Below are 21,475 nucleotides of genomic sequence, written 5' to 3' on the forward strand. Positions count from 1 at the left end.
TTTTTTACCGGCCACCCTGGCAGGCGGCGCTGTCAACTGGGGCGGGTGTATTAATGGAGAGCAAACAAGGGAAGGGCTGGCAGGGGGTTGTCACCCCGTGACAAGCCACCGGAACACGAGGGGAGCGCCACAGGGTGTGCCACCAGCTACGAACAAGGGTTGGCGCTTCCAAGACGTCGCGTCGGGGTAAGACAGCGAATATGTAGGGACCGTAAAAATTCGCAAGTTCAATGACCTGCAGGATGAACTCCATAGTTCTACGTACACTCGGTCAAATGTCACCCACTCATTGGTTGCTGTCTTGTGAGACGTCCCAACGTAGCAGCCTGTGATTCGATACAGCTTCGGTTGGGTGTTTCTCATTGGCCCAGAGTCATCCAGGTGAGTTGTGAGCCAATTGCAGAGGCAGCACTGAGGTATAACTATTTTTATTTTAGCCTATCGCGAAATGAATTCGCGAATTTTTCCGGTCTCTACGAATAAGCACTGCCTTGTTGGGACACAACCGTGACCCAGCTCCTGATCCGTATTCCAGGTTGTGTCCATATTGAATCCCAGTAAGGGAACAGAAAAACAACTGTTTTAAATAAACGGTACCCTGCGCGAGGCTAGAAACTGGTTCCAGCGCATTCTAGCGGATGTCTCGCAACCATCGATACAATTTTTAGGAAAAAAAAATTGGTTGTCTGTAAAGTCAGTTTACGGACGATAGTTTAACGTGACAACGTCATAACAAAACATTGATGAAATGATTGCATACTTTTATGAATAAAATCGAATCATTTTTATTTTATTAATAAAAGAATAAATATTTGAAATTATACTAGTAATCAGATTTTTAAAATGCAAGAATAATTAACATTTATTGCCGAAATTGTTGTTGTAATAAGCAATGAAAACCACATTAACTTTTCAATTCACTTTATAAACAGTCGAGTGGAAGAGAGATAGATGCGGCGCAAGCGTACAATGAGCGTAACGGGACACAGCGTAACGGGACAATGTGCGTAACTGGACACAGCGTAACGGAACCATGTGCGTAACGGGACACTTTTTCGTGCGTGCAGCCGGCGTTCAACGATTTATTAGACGTTGTCACGTCAAAATACTAAACGGCCTTTCTAACATTCTCACATACTTTTAAAGTTGCGATCATTTATTGATATGACCATTAAAGTGTACATAAGATGTACTTATTCCAGGATAGTTTCGCAAACATAAAAGTTTCATTTGTCACACCAACAATCTTGGCACGTCCCCCAAAATTCACGAAAATGAATATTTACGAGTTAATTGCTCCAGACGCGGGTCCGCCATTTCGACGAAATCGACGGATGCGCGGAATTTGGGCAGCAAATCGGCAACGAATAAGACACCAAAATCCGTTCCCCAAAAATAAGTGACTGGCCGTGTCCTATGTATCATTTTCAACCACACAACCCCTTATTTTTGTGTCTTGGAATACCGGACTTAGACCTGCGAGTCACACGCCGTGTCAGCTATTTCTTTTTATTGTCATTAGTATCAACCAAGATGCACGCATGGTAAAATATTCCAGTAGCTCTCCAGCATTTTATGTCGGAGCGCTTGTTTACTAAAAGTTATTTTGGAGTTGTAAAAGGTCACGCAAGTGACCACCATTATGAATCCTTGTATCCCTTATAAACAACATTTAGTAAATATAATTATGTTGTATAAAGCTGGGGTCACAATGGCACGACACGCCAAACACTCTCAGTAGCCAATGAAAGGCAAGGTCTTTAATTGATAATGTCCCGACAGGGACATGAGCCGAGGTGCTACATGAGCCAAGATGCTACATGAGCCGAGCTGGGACATGAGCCGAGATGGAACATGAGTGGAGCTGGAAATGAGCCGAGGTGCGACATGAGTGGAGCTGGGACATGAGCCGGGGTGAGACATGAGCCGGGGTGGGACATGAGCCGAGCAGGGACATGAGTCGAGCAGGGACATGAGCCGAGCAGGGACATGAGTCGAGCAGGGACATGAGTGGAGCTGAGGGACATTATACGAGCAGGGATATGAGTCTAGCAGATATGAGCCGAGGTGGGACATGCGCGGAGCTGTAAATGAGCCGAGGTGCGACATGAGCGGAGCAGGGACATGAGCCGGGGTGGGACATGAGCCGGGGTGGGACATGAGCCGATGTGCTACATGAGCCGAGCAGGGACATGAGCGAAGCTGAGGGACATTATACGAGCAGGGACATGAGCCGAGCAGGGACATGAGCCGAGCAGGGACATGAGCCGAGCAGGGACATGAGCCGAGCTGGGACATGAGCCGAGCTGGGACATGAGCCGAGCTGGGACGGGCGGTCTCGATGAGCGGGCGGGAGGCCGCGCCGCCATGTGCGCGCCAGGCTCGGGTTGTTTGTGCGAGTGTTGCTTCCTGCGGGGCGCACCGCCTCGCCACTTCCTGTCTGCGCGCGCCGGCCTGCGCCTGGGGCACGGACACAGGTACTGCACACCGGCGCTGCCATGTCTCCACCAACAGGGTGACGTCACACTGTGGAATCTATCCTCGAGGTCACTGAACCTGCTAGTGTTTCCAGTTGCAAGTTAATAATGTTCGGCAAATTATGTTGCACAATTCTGCAGGCTGGTCACGTTGGTGGAGTCAGGGGCGTAGCCGGGGGGGGGGGGTTAATGGGTTCAACCCCCCCCCCCTTTAGCACCTAATCTTTAATTAATTTCTTATTCATCAATAAAACAAATTACATATTAAAATTAATAAAATTTAAGAACCGAAAACTGCTAAAATAGCACTATTTTACACCTTAAAATCCAAATTTTCCCGGGGGAGGACACCCGCTTTAATACGGTGGGGGGGGGGGGGGGGCATGCTTCTTAACACCCCCCATACACAAATCCTGGCTACGCCACTGGGTGGAGTGCGTAGTTCTACGATGACACGGAAAACAGAGACGGATCACGTAAACGTAGACGGATCTCACGGAACAAGAGTTTCTACAATGGCACGCAGACGGAGACAGCTCGGCAATGCCCTTGCGGTGTGGCCAAGTGTCGCCAGCAGTGGACAGCTGCAGGGCAGGCCAGCTGGGGTCGGCGAGGTCTCGAGAACGACGCCTCATCAGCATACAAGGTTCCCGCCGACAGTGCAGCCAACACCAGCGCTGTCGACTGTTCCGACCCCCGCCTCAACGTTCTAAACAGTTCTCACCTCACTTTCAACTGCACTGTAATTATTTTTTTTGTAAATAGAACAGAAGTATTAATGTAAAAATATTAGAGACCTGAAAAATTCGCGGATTCATTTGGTGTTATGCTAAAATTAAAATAATTATACCTTATTGCTGATTCTGCCACTGGTTCACTGTTAATCTGGATGACTGAGGGCCAATTAGACGCCCATCACTCATAGAAGCGTCGTATCACAGGCCAACCCAGTCGAGACGACTTACAAGGCAGCAGCCAATGAACAGTTGGCATTTGCCCGCTGGCAGAAGCAGCACTAAGGTATAATTATTTGAATTTTAGCATAGCACGAAATGAACCCGCGAATTTTTTCAGGTCTCTAAGTATCGGCACGTAAGTATCGATGCCAAATGATCAAACATCGATAGGTAGGGACCGGAAAAATTCACGTTTTCGATGACCTCTAGGATGGACTTCATGATCCTCTATGTACTTGTGCAGATTACACCTGCTGATTGGCTACTGACTCGTGAAACGTGTTAACTGGGAAGCTTGTGATTGATACTTCTCTTGTCGAACGTTTTCCATTGGTCCGGAGTCCTTCAGATAAACTGTGGCCCAATCACTACAGACAGGAAAAATTCGCGAGTTCATTTCGCGATAGGCTAAAATACAAATAGTTATACCTCAGGGCGCTGCCTCTGTTATTGGCTCACAACTCACCTAGATGACTTTGGGCCAATGAGAAACACCCAACCAAAGCTGTATCGAACCACAGGCTGCTACGCTGGGACGTCTCACAAGACAGCAGCCAATGAGTGGGTGACATTTGACCGAGTGTACGTGGAACTATGGAGTTCATCCTGCAGGACAGTGAACCCGCGAATTTTTCCGGTCCGTACCAATCACTGAAACAGCAAGGAAGGCATGTGTATTTGGATTCCAGCCTATCGCGAAATGAACCCGCGAATGTTTCATGTCTCTATCGATAGGTCGTCTCCGTCCCCGGTGGCGGTTGGCCTGGCCGAGGCAGGTGGTCCGCCTCGCGCGGGGTCGCGGGGGTCAGCGGGGCAGGCCGGGGTCAGGGGTCAGAGGGCGGGGGTAGGGGGGGCTCGTTCCGTCCGTCGCCGGGAACAACAGGGCGTCCTTGTGCCAAGCACGGGCCAAGCGCGGCCAGCGTTTAGACGTTATCTGTCGTGCCGTTCTCAAATTTGAAAAAAAGTTCTCGGAAGCAGCACCAGTGGCACACACACAAAAAATTTTTACGCACTTTCACAAAAGATTCCTTTGGGGACCAATTGCCTAAATATAGATTGTTATGCTACAAATAAAAAATATATATGTATATAATGACTTCGTACAGCACACAACAATGGCTATTCCTGCATGTATGAAATACGTTTTTTTAAGAGATAATAGTGATTATTTCCTACAGATATCGGTGCATAATTTTATATTTTTTATTCATGTTTCATTCAAACAAAACCTTTTTTAAACGATACGGAAAAGATAATAGAATATTCCATTGTTGGATTTTTTTTTTTGGTTTTATTATGCTTATTAATGTGTGCCGTTAATACTTTAAAGCTTTTCAGACAACGGTTTACAAATAACTTTTACTATTGGAGGTACTGGGAAAACACGCAGCATAAATGACCGGGTAAGAATCCGAACACAGTATAACTGCGAACACTATTTTGTAGTGATACCTGATACAGTTGTGTTCATGTAAATGCACAAATGTACAAATATTTGCTCCGTTTAGAAAAATAAAATACGGTGTACCCATTTCTCATATATGTAAAGCAACATACGAGGTTTGTTTACGAACAAAGGCGGAAGGGGTGATTGGGGGGGGGGGCTTTATGACCCTCCCCCGAAGTCCTAAAAATGGAAATAATTTGTAAGCAAACAGCGGAAAAGTGGTTCTGTCCTCCCCCCCCCCCCCCCCCCCCCAACAAGAAATGAAATTTTGAGTACGCTCTTGCTAACAGTTCATCTACAGTACTGGAAAGTACGATGCCTGGATCATGTGATGTAATTGTTCTCAGAAGTCGCGGTGTTTGTTTACGAACACGTGACAATGGCACGAAGTTGTTTGGAAACACAGTTGTCAGGTGTATACGTGTACCGTAGGTGCAACCTCAGAGAACTGTCGCATTTCGGCCAGGATAGACAAAGACTATTTTATTTTATTTATTTTACTGTCGTATTTATTTTTGACAAAGTTAAGGCAATGAGCCTTTATTTAAGCTTAGCCACTTTTTCTGCCAGTAGATCATACATTGAAATTTTAAAAAAAATTAACCATAACACAAACATAATAGATTATAAAATAGGTACTAAGTTATAAAGCAGAATTAAGCTTTAACTAAATTTTCACAAAGTAATTAGGTAACCATTACAAAATTGAACAAAAAATCTAAAATACAGGTAACACATGTTGCGAATTAAAACTTATAAAAACCCGGTGTTGCCAAGTAATCCATTAAAACCACTCGCTCACTCACGGATCCAAGCCATAGGTAAGTCGCGAAGTGATCCATGGTGAGTAGGTGTTCCTGAGATTATTTTCTTTTTTCAGCGGGTGTTTTGAAATTAGCTAGATATTTTTTTATTGTTGTTTCGCCGGGTCTAGTTTCTTCCAGGGTGTCTGGCAGACTTCAGGAAAATGTACGGGGATAACTAGAGACTGGAAAAATTCGCACTTTGGATGACCTCCAGGATAGACTCAACCATCCCCTACGTACTCGGGCAAATGCCACCTGCTCATTGGCTACTGACTCGTGTCACCTGTCAACTGGGACGCTTGCGATTCGATACTTTTTTGGTTGAAGGTTTTTCATTGGCTCAAAGTCCTTCAGATAAACTGTAAGCCAATCAGAGAAGCAATTTAAAGGTACAGTTGTTTGGATTCTATCATATCGTGAAATGAATATGCGAATTTTTCCGTCTCTAGGGATAACCAGATAGAGGTATGCAGGTAGTTATAGTTGGCTGACAGCTAGTGGTGTGGCCCCGGCTGCAGTGACTTGTAAGCGATGACAGGTTGCGCGACTGCAGGGGGAAGGGGAGTGTCGCAAGCTCGTGTCTGGACGATGAGGTGTCCGCGCGTCAGGCGTCAGCACCTGAAATTATAGGAGGGGGGGGGGGGCTGGAAGGCGCGCCTATTATGCGACAGCGACTTCTTGCAGCCTGACTCACGATCGCAGGCGCGCTCCAGACACAGAACACCCTGGCATCCAGAAGCGAAGCTGTCCTCTTCATCGCCTTTGAATATATATACTGTATAGAAGTCGCCAGCCCAGGTTAACATTTCTAATACGGTTTTGAGGTAGTTGGTTAATTCACCGCCGCAATCGCCACCATCTCTAGGGGCATCGACTTGTGGTGGTCCCTAGCGGACAAGTGTCGAACTCTTCAAACACCCCTTCCCCCTCCCGTTGAAAGACCTTGAGCTGCAGTGAATGATGGGTGGGGGGTGCGGGGGGAATGACAGCGGGCGACATTGCTGCGCTCTAACGTGTAAATAACAACTAAGACGATAAAGGGCGTTACGGCAGCGCACTGCAGCGGTGAAGTTCCCAAGCTGCTCATCATACGCTTCTGAAAAACGTAGAGTAAATCCTATCCACTCGCGACTTCTATACAGTATATATATTCAAAGTCATCGCCAAGGGGGCGGTATTCCACGGACGTTCGGGGTGAGGTAGCGAACACACGGCCTTGTTTGGGACACGACCTGTGACCTGGCTCGCGTGGCCGTATCACAGGACGTGTCCAAACCGACTCCCCAGTAAGGAAACAAATAATTGTTTTTTTTTTTTTTTAATTCAGCCTTTCACTATACGGTTGTGACGAAAGCTAAACCAGTGACAGACTGAGATGCATACAACAAAATGACGAATCCAATAATTTACATAAACGCCCTAAACCGTGCACGGAAGGGTAATGAAAAATAATTATAAAGAATAAATATTATTCTTATATATATATATATATATATATATATATATATATATATATATATATATGCTATATATATATATATATATATATATATATATATATATATATATGCTATATATATATGTGTTTGTGTGTGTGTATGTGTATGTATATATATATGACTAATAAAATGGTATGTACATATTGCAGACGAACCTTCTATGGCTCTTCAGTCTTTAGTTTGCTTAAAAATTCGTTCCACATAAATGGCAATAAAATATAATCGCAGTTGCTGAAATTTACTCTGTGTATGCGCGATGAAATAAAAAAAAATATAAAAAAATTAACAATAAAATGAAACATGTCTACCGAACCGGATACTAATCAAAATAAAAAAATTGCAATAAATAACCTAGAAACAAAAACCGGACAAAGAAAGTATGCTATCATACAGGCGAGTATTACTTGGCATGGAGTAGCGCTACTATATGTATATATATAGTTAATAATTAAATGATGTGAGAAAATTTGTTTCTTTTTTTAATATTAACAAATACTATCTTAATACAGGACGAATATTCTGTCATATATTGGATTAGTGTGACAACTGCAGATTTTTCACATGAATACCATGAACCTGTTTGTTCTTTATTGGTAGAGAAACGGAACGGAAATTTCGCGCATTCATTTGCTCGCAAGTTGGAATACAAACATTCACTCTCTCGCACCGTGTTCATGATTGGACCGCAGTTATTTGTACACGCCCCTCTTCGACCACGATCTAACGATGCGCAGTCAGGAGATAAGTAAGCCAGTCAGGCAGTGCCAATTAATCAGGATAAAAATGGTCTCGCTATGAAATGAACCAATGGGAAAGCAAACATAGGTTGAGCACACCTATGACTCTGAATTCTACCCTGAGGCCAGGCGAATCGCGCAATTTCCGGGTCCCTATTTCAAGGCCGTAGCCAGGATTTTGTACAATCATTTTTATTCTCCATAACTGAATTTTAAAAGAAAATTTACTGTCAGACTTAAATTATTATATCAGGGAATAGCAAACTTTTAGAGCTAGAACGTTTACAAGTACAAATTTAAGTAATGGTTTTGCTTGAAGAAAAATGAACGTCTCATAATTTTTGATTTTTATTTAACATATATTTTTTTAATACTTTGTTCTTGAGTTAATTATTTGATGATTTCTTTAAAACAAATTCATAAATACACATATACTTATGTTATTAAATACACGAAACATGCATGACAATGTATGCAAATAAATGCTTACAGTAACACGTGTAGACTACTTGGAAAAAAAATTCCTGCCGCTTCTGTGTGAGGTATGTCAGCTGTAATGGGGGACGAAATACATTATTGTAGCCTACTAAGTATTGCAAAAGTTCTTATAAAATACTCTGTAAGTAGTTGATTTGCTATGATTAGGGGCAGGCATTTTTCGCGAAAAAAAATCTGAACGCCTAATAGACTGCAAAAAAAGGTGTACCCGCACCAGCGGTTTCATACTTGTGATTGTCGGCCGTCTGTGAGAGAAGTCGTTGCCATGTTTGACCGAGCCACTCAGGACGCTGTTTACTTGCGCACTGAAGTGGATTGGTTATTAAACGATCGACATAAACAGGCAATAAACTTTCCCAATGACGAAAACACAGATGATGCTTCAGTGTTTTAACTTTCAACTGGTCTCGGAATCTTTTTCGCGAAATATGCATGCACCTACTGATTTGCTATTGACTTAGAGACCGGAAAAATTCGCGATAGGCTGAAATTCAAACATGTGTACAATTCTGCTGGTTCTGCTATTGGCTCGCAGCTTAACTGGAGCTCTTTGGCCAATGAGAGACTATCGACCAAAAGAAGCGTCGAATCACGAACTACCCAGTGGAGACGCCTCACAATTTGGTACCCAATGAACACGCGTGTTTACTTGAGAAGTGCAGAGGATAATGGAGGCTATCCTAGAGGTCACTGAATCCGCGAATTTTTCCGGTCCCTAGCTATTGTGGTCTTATTCTGCCTTCGGCTTCGCGCCGGCTTATGTACTGGTTTCCAGAGTAAGTAACATATTCACAGGCTTACCCCAGCACGACCCAGGCTTCGCTTTATTGTCGTCGGGCGTTACGCGGACTCGTCGCGGCGGGAGGCGGAGCACGCTGACGTCATCGCCGCACGGCTTGTTTACGGGCGAGCACTTGTTGAATGGACGTGTGAGCGGTCACGTGACGCGGAGCGCGCGACAGAGAAGAGACCTCCGCGCAGGCGCAGGCGAGCCGGGAGACTGACTGCGGGAGCGGGCGGCACGCACACACACGTGCACGCACACACACACGCACACACACACGCCTCGAGGCTCCTGGGCCTTCCTCCCCTCCCCCTTCCTCCTGACCCGGCACACTAGCTAGCTCTCTCTCTCTCTCTCTCTCACACACGCTCACACACGCTCCAAAGATGGTTTCACAATTTAAAAAAAAAAAACAAGTGACTGTACAGCAGACCATTCGAACTACTGCGCACACGACCTGTGCGAAATGTGTTCGCAATTGAAACATTACCGTTAATTCGAACCAATGAAATTTACACATCTGTTGGTAAGACCAGTAATTTGTGAACACAGTTTTCAAAAGTATAAATTAATTTTTGTTAAGAAACATTTTTTTAATTAACAATTCTAACCAGAAATATTTTAATTTTATTTACGATAATTTCAAGTGATTTTCTAAATTAATATTGAATACTGAGTTTTTTTTTAAATTTCATTGAATTTATACGTTACCAAACGTACTTATGATGCCTGACTTACCCCACATTTTTTTTATATTTACAAGGAAAATCCATGGAAACTCAATTGCCAACGATATCACTTGTAAAACTACAGGGCAGGACTTTGTACCAAATTACAAAAGATACTCTCATATTTTGTTGTGTTTCTGGCGGTCGTCTGCCGTCGGCCGCCATCTTGTTGTAGATGTATTTAATATTAACGTTAAAAAAAATTCTTAAATATCATAGCAGTGGGATGATTTCGAACTGAGGGAAGCTATTTCAAATGTTAAGGATAAGATGCAGAGACCTTAGCCAATAGGCTCAATTATCAAGTGAAAAGTAAACGTAATAATAACAAAAAAGAAAATTTCAAATCCTGCTTTAGGCCCTTGGGGAGCAAGAGCACTAATTATGAGCGAAAATCAGGTTTGTCACATTTGTGCTTAAGCACGAGGTATAACTGCTCCGACCTGTGGCGTGTTACAAGCATTGTTCTTGTAATTTTACAAGCAGATGACAATTCAAGCCACACTATTGTACTTTTACAAGGTATGGTGAAAGTACAAACAAATTCCCTGTAAAATTAACAATTTTTGACGTAATAACGTCTTGTAAATCGATGAAAACCGGCTGCACGCACGAAAAAAGCATGACTCATTGTCACGTTCCGCCTGAGCCGAGCGTGCAAGAACTGGCCAACCACCGTGCGAGAAAATCTTCTATAATATGAAACAGGTTAAGGCGGGCTTTTCAACTAATTGTTCGTGATTATATTTAAACAATATTTTTAAATTAAATCTGCAAAAATCTGTAAATATTTGAAAATTAAAAAAGTATGCATTTTTTCATCAATGTTTTCTTATGACGTTATCACGTAAAATTATCGTCCGTAAACCGACTTTACAGACAACCCCCTTTATTTCCAACCCATTTTATTTCTATTGTATCAAGTGATTTTGTTTGATGTATTAGGTTCCCGACTCATTCCCGTATATGTGGATTTATTTCATTAGCATTTAAATCGTTTAAGATTATTTTGGTTATTTAACATTAATATGTTCAAGTAGATAACATTTCCACACATTACAGTCTTATCCTTTCATTTATTTCGTTACAATTCATGTATTTATTCATTGAAATTCGTTTGTATTAAAGTACACTTATTTCGTTATAAATGTGTTCTTTTGATGCTTTTTGATGTTTTTTTTACCTAATATTCTTTATTTAATTACATTTGGGGACAAATCATTTTATTTCTATTGTATCGAGTGTACCGACTGTAGGTAAGTTTCAGTTGCGAGGTGGTAAGCGCGCGCTGAAACGGAACGCGCTCCGTCGTGATCGCTCAGACTTGCTGCGTGAGTGCGTGTGGTGTGTGCTGTAGTGCGCGCGTGTGAACCAGGCCCGAGGCAGTCACAATACGACAGCCAGCCGACCCTTCACGACGGCGACTCCGTGGCTTTTTAGCGCGGGGCTGCCGGTTTTTTTACGTGAAGCCGAGAGTCGTTTTTGTGGGTAGGGGGGAGCCCAATCTCCTGCTCTCCCTCCCCCTCCCTCTCCAAGAAACTCCCCCTCCCCCTGCCAAGCCGCTCCGGGCATAACGGGATGAAAGGGAACTCGAAAATGACGAGAAGGGTTTTTTATATACAGTTTTTTTTTACCCCCGTCGTGCCTCGTAGGGCGTTCCCGAGCCCTCCAGTCTCGAAGAGGAAGGGCGTAACTCCGTCTCCCGCCGCGGGAAGACAGGTACAGACCAGTTCGGCGCGCGTCTCTTGCAAGGCATGTGTTAGTTGCTCTATGCGGGTTTCTTGACTAACATCTCTTACAAACTTTTTTTTTTTTAATAAGAATTATACTCTAAAAGAAAGGTCACGACGTCAAAATAGCGTATTACATCACGTAGAAGATTTTACAATAAATATTTATTTTTAAAACTTCAGCGTGATTCAAAGGAGAGACGCGGGGGTCGAGTGGTCAGAACACTCGCCTCTGTCCAAGGCGGACCGGGGTTCGATCCCCCGGTATGGTCCCACCCGGGTTTGCACAAATGGGAAACTTGGCGGACGTTGCCGTGAGTTGTGGGTCTTAGGGTGCTCCCGTTTCCCCCACCACACTCAGTTTCTGCTCTCACCTCACAGGCTGGCCGGAATGTAGATTATGAGTAGAGACCGGAAAAATTCGCGGGTTCAATGACCTACAGGATAGACTCCAATATCCTCTACACACTCGGGCAAATGCCAACTGTTCATTGGCTGCTGACTTGTGAGTCGTCTCGACTGGGTGGCCTGTGATACAACACTTACATGAGTGAGGGTCTCTAATTGGCCCTTAGTTCTCCAGATTAACAGTGAACCAATGACAGAAGCAGCAATAAGGTATAATTATTAGAATTTTAGCATAACACGAAATGAATCCGCGAATTTTGCAGGTCTCTAGTTATGAGTGTCACCCCCATTCCAACCATGTACATAGATCCTACTTCAGGCAAGAAACTGCATCTCTGATTTTAAATTCAATGTGAGTAAGACTGTGGATGAAGACGTGCATAGCTGTTGTAGCTGGTGGATCCACTGTCTAAACAACACTTTCATTTTTTAACTTCTTCCATCATGCACCTACCGTAGAGCAACAACAGCCGCTGTCTTTTCGCGAAAATATTTCGAGACCAACTGTTTTGTAAAACACCATAACATTTTCTTTGTTTCGCGGTTGGTTGAATTTTTTTCGGGTACTCGTCCACTGTCGGAACACGAATCACAGCAGTTCCGTGCGGAAGCAAACTCATCCTGAATAGCCGGGCCAAATAAAACAGTACCTACTCTTGCATACGGCTGCCAATTAATTACTAGAAAGAAACCTCTGGCACTGGCATGCCTTTTTGCAGTCTAATGAGCGTTCAGAATTTTTTTTTCGCGATAAATACCTGCCCCTGCTTAAGTTATATGTTTACCAGGCGTTTTTTTTCTTTCAACTTTTTAAATCACGGTGACGAACGTCAGATTGGCTGTTACTAGAGACCGGAAAAATTCGCGAATTCATTTCGCGATAGGCTAAAATACAAATAGTTATACCTCAGTGCTGCCTCTGCTATTGGCTCACATGGATGACTCTGGGCCAATGGGAAACACCCGACCAAAGCTTCATCGAATCTCAGGCTGATACGTTGGGACGCCTCACAAGACAGCAGCCAATGAGTGGGAGGCATTTGACCGAGTGTACGTATAGAACTATGGAGTTCATCCTGCAGGTCATTGAACTCGCGAATTTTTCCGGTCCCTAGCTGTTACACCTTCCGTAATCAGAAATTAACCACATCGTGGTCACCACAGACCACCTGTTTCCACAATTGTGAGACAACAGCACAAAAGCGTTTATGAAAATGTAGCACGAAGAGACTAAACATGATAAAAAAAAACTTCTATAAAAAAAGTCTTCTTTTGTAAAATAAGGTATAAAGGTCCTATTTATTCACCAACGTCTTTTATAAAACATAGAATACAAACAACGTTTAAAATGTAATATTTGCTAAGTGGATAAAATGCGAATAGCTTTAGGTTTTGTTCGTCGATTCATGAAACTTTATTAGAATATTTTCTTCCACTTCAAATAACAAGGAAAATAGATGTTATTAAATCCTACAAATGTATTTATATTCTGAATAGCTACAGTTTTGTAAGCTAAGTTTACGTACCTCTGTATTGTTTCTCTTAGCAAAACTTTTGCGCCCCCCCCCCCCCCCCCCCACCCTTCAGCGTGGTCCTGGTTAGTTCTAGTTCTAAGATAAAAACAGCTCCGAGTATTTTTTTAAAAAATAATATGAGACATGAAATTATATCCAGAGCATCGTTTAGTTGTAGAACTCTATTACCAAATTCAAACTACCAATTTTAATCACGTAGAAAAACATGTAGCCAAAATTGAGAATCATTTTTCCATTGCGTGGCTTGAGCGCGCGACCTATCTCCGTTCTTGGCATTGCGTAATGACAGGCATCTTTCCGAACTCCTATTGGACTGCAACTATGTATACCCGACACGAGCGATTTCTTCCTCGTGATCGGCGGCCGTCTGGCGAGAGAAGTGGTTGCCTTGTTTGACCGAGCCACTTCATGACGCGTTTGCTTCCGCACTGGATAGCTGTGACCGGTGTTCTAGCAATAGACACTCGCCCAATCACGAAACACAGACTACGCTAACAATGTTCTAATTTTTAAGAGATGGACTCAGATAAATTTTCGAAAAAAAAAATGTGCATGACAAGGGGCATGCATATTTCGCGAAAAGATTCCGAGACCAGTTGAAAGTTAAAACACTGTAGCATAATCTGTGTTTCGTGATTGGGAAAGTTCATTTACTGTTTATGTCGATCGTTTCATAACCAATCAACAGTGATTCAGTGCTCAAGCAAACAGCGTCCTGAGTGGCTCGGTCAAACATGGCAACGACTTCTCTTGCAGACCGGCCGCCAATCACAAGTAAGAAACCGCTGGTGCGGGTACACCATTTTGCAGTCTACTAGGCGTTCAGATTTTTTTTCGCGAAAAATGCCTGCCCCTAAATAATTGTTAAAGCTTTGACTCATCCGTGCGCACATTCATGGCACCAGACCTGCCTTCGGGGCCGGTCAGACGCACCGCGACAAGGGAAGGGCGGTGGTCCACACGTGCACACACGTGCACACGTGCACGCCAGGTGTAGCGACAAGCACGCAGCCCTCTGCGCCCAGGTGTGCGCGGGTAGCCTTTGTGCGCGTCTCACGTCGCGTGTGAGTAGCGCGGGAAGATGACGGGCGTCTGTTGTGGGGTAAGAGGGGGGAGGGACGGGGAGGATACATCACAAACCTTTCCCCCTCCCACACTACCTCGAAGCAGGAAAAAAAACTCAAAATATGAGGGCAGTGTATTATTATTTTTTTTTTTGGTGATGCGAGTTGAGTTGTTACAACACCTGCAATTTCTAACTGTGCGAGAAGTCGCGTCACACACGGCTTCTGTAGGCCCGTGTGTAGAGACTGAAAAAAAATCGCGGTTTCAACGACATCCAGGATAGACTCCACGATCCTTTACATACTCGGGCCAATGTTATGTATCTAGGGACAGGAAAAATTCGCGGGTTCAATGACCTGCAGGATGAACTCCATAGTTCTATACGTACACTCGGTCAAATGCCACCCACTCATTGGCTGCTGTCTTGTGAGGCATCCCAACGTATCAGCCTGAGATTCGATGAAGCTTTGGTCGGGTGTTTCCCATTGGCCCAGCGTCATCCAGGTGAGTTGTGAGCCAACAGCAGAGGCAGCACTGAGGTATAACTATTTGTATTTTAGCCTATCGCGAAATGAATTCGCGAATTTTTCCGGTCTACTTATACAGCACGAATCACGTATTTTATTTACTTGATTTATCCACAGCTGAACAACGTTGACGTTAAACCGGCCAATCACAAGCAAGCATGCAATACGCGTCGTTCAGAAGTACTTGCCGAACCTGTTCAGTTTGAATCAGAAGTACCCCCAATACGAACGTGTTCAGAATAATCCAAACGAGTTATGCTTTCACGTAAGCACAAAACAAAATTTTATCATATTTTTTTTACACAAGCAGTACAAAAAAAATCGTACATTTGGTTTTGCTTAACCCCCGTTCCTCTACCAACTGAAGGGACAAAAATTGTTGTTTAAACAGTAGGCCCCTACCTACCAATCTGCAGAAAATAAATTATGGTATAACGTATATCAACCTACCTTAAATTATGGAAATCTATGTTTTGTTTTAAAAGGGAGAAGGGGGGGGGGGGGAGAACACTTTTGCTGAAAAATATGTGGATTTTTCTTTCAGAAAATTTTTGGAACGGCAATTTTTTTCCCACTCAGAACTTTAGTTGGTAACACTGGCACGGGAGTCGGAGTGGGAAATGTCGGCTTGCCGGTGTCCCACGGGAGACTGTGGCATTGTGCAGCAGGGGTTAGCAGAGGGGCGAGGGTGACTTTGAAGGGCAGAATTTGTAATGAATAAGGTTGGGGAGGGGGGGGTGCATAGAAAATCCCCCCCCCCCCCCCCCCGTGATGATCGGGGCGCACAGCTTGACTGCAGATACGCCCAGCCGTTCACGGCGTGAATGGCACTGGGGCTAGTGATCAGTGCAGCCACGATTATTATTTAGCGAGTTCTTTCCACACGCCAGGCTAGACTCAACCGCGCTGTACATAAAAAAAAGCCACCTCGTTGTGCTACTATAAAATTAAAAAATACTCTGTGTTGCCAGATGATATAGGAAGTTTCGCTTGGAAATATTCGATAATTCATCAAACAATGAAGCTAAACAATAACGCACAACGATTAATGCCCACAATTGTAACAAAAATGGCGATAAATAACTTGTGACTCTCTATGTTATTCGTTTATCCCTTCCTCTCGCCCTTTTGTACCTCTTTTCAACCCCACGCAACACTGTTTATTTTTTTTTGTAAATTTGTACATTTACACGAGAAAAAAAAACTGTACAACTGAAAAATAGTGTTCGCAGTAATGCTAAAAGTTACCTGAATAGCTTCCAGTATTAACTGCGCACATTAATAAGCATATTAAAACAAAATAAAGTCCAATTATTGAATATACGATTATCTTTTCCATGGTTTCAATAATTTATGCTTGAATGAAACATAAATTAAAATATAAAGTTATGCGCCCAATTTTCGTATGAAATACTCAGTATTATCTCGAAAAAAACAAAGTCTTACACATATGCAAACATAACTATAGCCACGTGATGTACAAAGTTACAGTATCTTTCTTGCAGTATTATAAACTGTTTCTTGGCAACTGGTTTCCAAAAAAATCTTTTGTAAAAGTTCAGAACTTTTATTTTCTGTGCCTTGATCAATTTCCGTTATTTCTAACGTCTCGTTATCTTCGTTGATTCCGTTACGTATTCACGTACGTAATCCTGTTGTGACGCCATCGATTAATTTGCCCTACCGTATCTATAAAAGTTTAACATCAAAAATTATATAGGCATATAAAAACTAAAGAGTTTCCTCTCTTGAGTGGTTTTCCATCCACAATCCAGGTTAATGTAGTGGCAATGCTTAAACACGTTTTTCCTTTTTCCTACACTGCCCATTCCCTACAAACCCCCCCCCCCCCCCCCTCCCGCCTTCCCGGGCCAAAGTAATGGCCAGTAATTGACGTAACCCGCTGGTCGGCACTTAAAATGTTACAATAAATTAAATTTAAAAAAAAAAGGCGCTGTGCAGCTTTACTAATGACGTCACCCGACCGGTACATTTGTTCCGTGCAAATAAGGAGCGTGACTATCTGCTAACGACTTTAATTTTATATAACTTACAGCTTGGTAATGCCGGCGATAAGTGAGCAAAGTGGTTTCTTACTTACTTACGTCATGAAGAAACGACATTCTTAGAGCGTTCCGTTCATTCCAACTCATTCCTCAACATTCGGATGAAACCCGCCATGCTAGCAGACGTCTTAAAGTAACGCAAATTTTCATGGGGATTTTTTTTAAGACAGTTTTAAATATTTTTGCTAGATTATCTATTAAAATTAGTACATCTATAAAAATTTCGAATAACAGGATTTTATAACCGCCGTAGCTTAACAGTGAAGCTTCTAGATAATCAATGACTTAACTTTTCTCCTCAGATTAAAATAACGTACTTTCTTGACGTTTCAAAACTCTGAGTGATTTCTGCTACTCTAAAATAGAGTATTAGAAGGTGTCAGTTCTGTAACACTCGTAGTTATCATTACATACATGTCTCTAAAAAAAAAAAAAAAGTGAACGAGTCTCCCAGTACTCGTCAGAGATGTGTAACATATAACCTCTGTAACGAGCAAAATATATGTGTTCTTATGTTGCAAATACACTTATAATACGAAACTCTGACACGAAATTTAATGCAGAATTCTTCAAAATAAATTTGAGTGTGATAAATATAATACGCAAAATGTTGTTTTCAACTGCATTTCTCGACGCGAATTGCACGCAGTTTCCGCACCCGCCGCTAGAATTCGCTACCGCAGCAGCTAGCTACGTCGACTATCGAATCATTTCCATTTGCAGACCGAAAAAAAAACTGAACCCCGGGCTTTGAACCTTATTTTTCGGCAAGGATATTTATTGAAATACTGCACAGCTTGTTAAAATTAACTAAAGTGTTAAAACTGCGAAGTTTCCCTTTGTCTTGGAGAAATCTGGTTCGCGCCATCTGCCACAGATGGCAGCACCGCGGTTACACATTTCCGTTTTTCAATTGACTTCCGTTCCATCTTCGAAATTACAGCATGCCAAATGTCGAGCTAAGATGTTAAACTAGCGATTTTTTTGACGTGATAACGTCTTGTAAATAGGGACCGGAAAAATTCGCGGTTTCTATGACCTTCAGGATAGACTAAACAGTCCTGTGTATACCAAGAAAAATAACGCCAGTTCATTGGCTGCTGACCTGCGAGTCATCTCTACTGGTTTGCCTGTGATTCGACACTTCTTTGGTTGAGGGTTCCTCATTGGCCTAGAGCCGTGGAGGCGAACACTGAGCTAATAGCAAAAGCAGCTTAAAGGTATAATTATTGGAATTCCAGCGCATCACGAAAAGAATCCGCGAGTTTTTCCGGTCTCCACTTATAAATCGATGAACGCCGGCTGCACGCACGAAAATAAAGCATGACTCATTGTCACGTTCCGCCTTGAGCCGAGCGTGCAAGAACCGGCCAACCGAACGTGCGAGAAAATCTTCTATAATATCAAACAGGTTAAGGCGGGCTTTTTAAAAGCAGCAATTTTAAAAAAAAATTGATATTTCGTTATCACTAGGGACACCTGTATTTCGCGATTTAATTTCATGTCAAGGTATCTCACAAAACACTGTAGGTTTTTCTAAGAGTCATGGCAAATTGTGAGGGTGCAGCAGTACGGTGACCACATTCTCAATGGCCCCGTCAAGAGCGGGACGACACCTCTCACCGACCTCAGCCAATAACCACAGGAGAAAAGCTACAGTATTTTGTGAAATACCTTGACACGAAATGTATTCGCGAATTACAGGTGTCCCTATGTCCCTATATAGTTATCACGTAAAATTATCGTCCGTAAACCGACTTTACAGACAACCAACCCCCCCCCCCCCCCTTTTTTAAATTTAATGTCATGAAAATGTCGTGACATGAAACCTCCCCAGCCGAAGGTCGGTTCGCGCGCCATCGTGGCACGGGGCGAAGGACGTAACATCTGCACGCACGGCGCCGTTACTCGTACCTGCCGCGCGGGTCTTCGTGCCGCGAATACAGTCCCGCCTCGTCGCTATTCCGCCCGCGAGGCGCTTCACCCGTCACTGATTCCCGCCGGCCTTGGCTCGCGCGCTTCCAGCCTCGAATCCACAAATACACACGACATACTTACCTCCAGGTCCATTAGTAGGGATGGTGTTATGCACAAATGAGTTAACCAACAAAAGGAAAAAAAAAATTTATCGAAATAATTGTGTAGGTAAATTGACACTTTTAATTGAACTAAATTTTTTTTAACCGACATTCCTTGCTACTATGCCATCTTGCGACCAAACATCCAACGCACTGCCACAATACCGGTTATTGTGTGTTCAACTTTGAGCTCAATTTGCTCAGTTGAAAATGTTTGTGCGTTGAACCATTTTTTACGTAACACCGTCCAGTTTATGAAACAGGGTTGGCTCATCTAAAACATCTAGCTGTTTTCTTGAAGAAAAAAAAAGAGGGGGTGATTTGTCTGTAAAGTCGGTTTACGGACGATAAGTTTACGCGATAACGTCATAAGAAAAAATTGATGAAAAACTGCATACTTTTTAATTTTCAAATATTATTTACAGTTTTTTTTACAAATTTTAATTTAAATAATTTGTTTAAATATAATCACGAACAATTAGTTAAAAAGCCCGCACTTTACCTGTTTGATATTATAGATAGAAGATTTTCTCGCACGGTGGTTGGCCGGTTCTTGCACGCTCGACTCAGGCGGAACGTGACAATGAGTCATGCTTTTTCGTGCGTGTAGCCGGCGTTCTTCGATTTATAAGAAGTTATCACGTCAAAAATGTATTTTTTAGTTAAATAAAGATTACCAAGAACAATGTGCTAAAAATTAAATAAAGCAGCGGATAAAAATGGAAATAAATTTGAAACAAATTTAAAAAAAAATTGCTTTCGTGCATTACCTCCGGGTTACAGATATATGTATATACATGCATGTATATGTATATCCCCATCGAGAACTTTTTTTTTCTCTCGCGGTCTTAAGACCCCACCTTCGGAAGAAATAAATTTTAGTTCTCTGAATGCACGGTAACGAATCCCTCCTCCGGCGCGAAGCAACAATCAGGTTGGCACCACTGCGCGGCTCTGCGACGCGCGAATCAAACTACGCTCGGACTTGTAACGGGCGCATTTGAATGAAAAATAAGAAGAAATATACCTAATGCATGCGAAATTTGGCGCTGGTGTGCAAAATTCCAAGAAATATTCCCTAGAAAGATCGTATAGATCTTTTACTGTAGGGCCTACCACAAGCTCTTTCTCGTGAAGCGAGGGGGAAATATAATACGTAAGAAGGAATGAAATGAACCAAAAGGCGCCATCTTGGTTTCAACAGTTTTTCGGCTGAAAATATTTTCTATCGATTGATTTTCAAAATTGTTCTTCGTTAAACCGTTAATCCATAGTATATAATTATAGAGGTGTGCCTGTAGTTAATAGTTTCCCTTGTGATGTCATTTGGTTTAGTTTTTATTATCACTATTGTAAATTTACTACAACTGCAATAGTATTATTAATAGACACTATTTTGTTGTTTTTGAAAGTCCTTTACAGTTTTATCGATAGATATCCGAGTAGGGTCTCTGTTTACGAAAAGCATTTAAGAATTCGCTTAGGTTCAATAAGTATTTCTGTTTCCGGATCAAGTTTTTTAAACTGTGTTTTTATAAGAGTTAAATTGGCTGGAAGGCGTATTTTCAGAGTAATTTTTAGGCGTAAAACAACCAGTACAGATTCTTGAAAGCACTCAAGGGACTTGCATTATTACACCTTTACCTTCAATTCTCCACCATATAATGTTACGATCACCGCTCAATTTTCACAGTTGTCCTGTGACGACGAGAAGACTGCGCGCCAGTCCAGAGGCGACACCGCGCTAGAAGCATCAGCGAGCGTTGCGCGTAAACCCCTAACTAGACGGACCCCTTAAATACACATAACTCTTCCGTAGGACCTTAGACCTCGCTGCAGACAACAGAAGAGTGACTTTCACGGGAAAGTTACCGAAAAAAAAAAACAATTGTCACACTCATGGAATAGGAACGCAGAACTCCTCAATAATCTTCGACTTTTTCTTGACTCCCTGACATACATCTTCGTTTATCTCTCGCACGCACGTATAGTACAAACAAACTTGGACGACAGATAACGTGTGATAAGGCGCTAAAAGCCAGCAAACACGCTGTAAGACAGTTTTGCCCTACACATTTTTCCCCCCCGACGTTTCGGCGTGTCTTGTTTCAGCCATCTTGAATTTGCGAGTGAA

At 42.7% G+C, this 21,475-nt stretch overlaps 1 protein-coding gene across 5 annotated transcripts in view; it reads right to left on the reverse strand.

Annotated features, from left to right (window-relative positions):
• Positions 1–21,475, reverse strand: part of LOC134534274 (G-protein coupled receptor moody-like) — a 120,845-nt gene that overhangs the window by 63,859 nt on the left and 35,511 nt on the right. The window contains exon 1 of one of the 5 annotated variants that reach the window (XM_063372583.1): positions 9,222–9,502. The exons of the other annotated variants lie outside the window; for them this stretch is intronic. The gene's annotated coding sequence lies outside the window, so the exon portion shown is untranslated. Of the gene's footprint in view, positions 1–9,221; positions 9,503–21,475 lie in introns of those variants that run through there. 5 annotated transcript variants of the gene reach the window in all.

Source organism: Bacillus rossius, chromosome 7 (assembly GCF_032445375.1).
Source record: "Bacillus rossius redtenbacheri isolate Brsri chromosome 7, Brsri_v3, whole genome shotgun sequence".
NCBI classification, from domain to species: Eukaryota; Metazoa; Arthropoda; class Insecta; order Phasmatodea; family Bacillidae; genus Bacillus; species Bacillus rossius.